This window comes from Salvelinus sp. IW2-2015, linkage group LG13 (assembly GCF_002910315.2).
Source record: "Salvelinus sp. IW2-2015 linkage group LG13, ASM291031v2, whole genome shotgun sequence".
NCBI lineage: Eukaryota > Metazoa > Chordata > Actinopteri > Salmoniformes > Salmonidae > Salvelinus > Salvelinus sp. IW2-2015.
In genome coordinates this window covers 37,295,698-37,298,613 of record NC_036853.1, presented here as the reverse complement: position 1 = coordinate 37,298,613, position 2,916 = coordinate 37,295,698, and positions in this window count along the sequence as shown.

The window sequence follows — 2,916 nt, the reverse complement described above, 5'->3', positions numbered from 1 at the left end:
TATTCATTGACTGGCTCCTTACCTGTATAAAAAGACACCTGGGACCAGAAATCTTTCTGATTGAGAGGGAGTCAAATACTTATTTCCCTCATTAAAATGCATTTTTGACATGTTGTTTTTGTAATGTTGTGTGTTATTCTGTTCTCTCACTGTCAAATAAACCTACCATTAAAATTATAGACTGATCATTTCTTTGTCAGTGGGCAAACGTACAAAATCAGCAGGGGATCAAATACTTTTTCCCTCACTGTATATATACACACCTTATATCCTCTACTGTCAAAAGTTTGGGTCACTTAGTAATGTACTTGTTTTTGAAAGAAAAGCAAATTGTTTGTCCATTAAAATAACATCAAATTTATCAGAATACAGTGTAGACATTTTTAATGTTGCAAATGACTATTGTTGTTTGGAAACGGCAGATTTTTTTATGGAATATCTACATAGGCGTACAGAGGCCCATTATCAGCAAACATCACTCCTGTGTTCAATGGCATGTTGTGTAACTAATCCAAGTTTATAATTTAAAGGCTAATTGATCACCAGAAAACCCTTTTGCAATTATGTTAGCACAGCTAAAAACTGGTGTCCTGATTAAAGAAGCAATACAACTGGCCTTTAGACTACACTGCGTGCACAATTATTAGGCAAATTGTATTCCTCTGGATTAATTTTATTGTTGAAAAACACAATGCTCTCAGTCAAGCATCGAATAGTCCCCGCGATATGCAACTGTTCAGGGAAGTCAGGAACCAATACACGCAGTCAGTCAGGAAAGCAAAGGCTAGCTTTTTCAAGCAGAATTTGCATCCTTGTAGCTCTAACTCCAAAAAGTTCTGGGACACTGTAAAGTCCATGGAGAACAAGAGCACCTCCTCCCAGCTGCCCACTGCACTGAGGCTAGGTAACACGTCACCACCAATAAATCCATGATAATCGAAAACTTCAACAAGCATTTTTCAACGGCTGCCATGCCTTCTACACTGGCTACTCCAACAGCTCCCCCCCCCGCAGCTACTCACCCAAGCGTCCCCAGCTCTTCCTTTACCCAAATCCAGATAGCAATGTCTGAAAGAGCTGCAAAACCTGGACCCATACAAATCACTGGGCTTGACAATCTAGACCCTCTATTTCTGAAACTATCTGCCGCCATTGTCGCAACCCCTATTACCAGCCTGTTCAACCTCTCTTTCATATCGTCTGAGATCAAGGATTGGAAAGCTGCCGCGGTCATCCCCCTCTTCAAAGGGGGAAGACTCTGGACCCAAACTGTTACAGACCTATATCCATCCTGCCTATCTAAGGTCTTCGAAGCCAAGTTAATAAACAGATCATGACCATCTCGAATCCCACCGTACCTTCTCCGCTGTGCAATCCCGGTTTCCGAGCCGGTCACGGGTGCACCTCAGCCACGCTCAAGGTACTAAATGATATCATAACCGCCATCGTAAAAGACAGTACTGTGCAGCCGTCTTCATCGACCAGCGCAAGGCTTTCGACTCTGTCAATCACCATTATACTTATCGGCAGACTCAGTGCCTCGGTTTTTCTGATGACTTGCCTTGCCTGGTTCACCAAACTACTTTGCAGACAGAGTTCAGTGGTGTCAAATCGGGAGGGCATGGTCCGGTCCTCTGGCAGTCTCTAATGGGCGTGCCGCAGGGTTTAAATTCTCAGGCCGACTATTTTCTCTGTATATATATATCAATGATGTTGCTCTTACTGCGGGGATTCCCTGATCCACCTCTACGCAGACGACACCGATTCTGTATACTTCTGGCCCTTCCTTGGGACCACTTGTGCCATCTAATCTCCAAACGAGCTTCAATGCCATACAACACTCTTCCGTGGCCTCCAACTGCTCTTTAAACGCTAGTAAAACCAAATGCATGCTTTTCAACCGTTCGCTGCCTGCACCCGCCCACCCGACTAGCATCACCACCCTAACGGTTTCCGACCTATAATATGTGGACATCTAATTACCTAGGTTGTCTGGCTAGACTGTAAACTCTCCTTCCAGACTCATATTAAATCTTCCAATCCAAAATCAAATCAAGAATCGGCTATCATTTCGCAAACAAAGCCTCCTTCACTCACGCCCGCCAAACTTACCTAGTAAACAGACTATTCCTACCGATCCTCGACTTCGGCGATGTCATCTACAAAATAGCTTCCAATAACTCTACCAGACAAACTAAGATGCAGTTTATCATAGTGCCATCCCTTTTGTTACTAAAACACCTTATACACCACCACTGCGACCTGTATGCTCTAGTTGGCTGGCCCTCGCTACATATTCGTCGCCAGACCCACTGGCTCCAGGTCATCTATAAGTCCCATGCTAGGTAAAGCTCCGCCTTATCTCAGTTCACTGGTCACGATACAACACCCACCCGTAGCACGCGCTCCAGCAGGTATATCTCACTGATCATCCAAAGCCAACACCTCATTTGGCCGCCTTTTCCTTCAGTTCTCTGCTGCCTGTGACTGGAACGAATTGCAAAAATCGCTAAAGTTTGGAATACATTTTATTTCCCTCACCAACTTTAAACATCTGCTATCTGAGCAGCTAACCGATCGCGGCAGGCTGTACATAGTCCATTCTGTAAACAGCCCACCAATTTACCTACCTCATCCCCTTACTGTTTTTATTTATTTACTTGTTCTGCTCTTTTGCACACCAGATATCTCTACTTGCACATGATCATCTGATGATTTATCACTCCAGTGTTATCTGCTAAATTGTAATTATTCGCTCCTATGGCCTATTTATTGCCTACCTCCTCATGCCTTTTGCACACAATGTGTATATAGACTCATTTTTTTCCCTTACTGTGTTATTGACTTGTTATTTTGTTTACTCCATGTGTAACTCTGTGTTGTTGCTGTTCACACTGCTATGCTTTATCTTGGCCA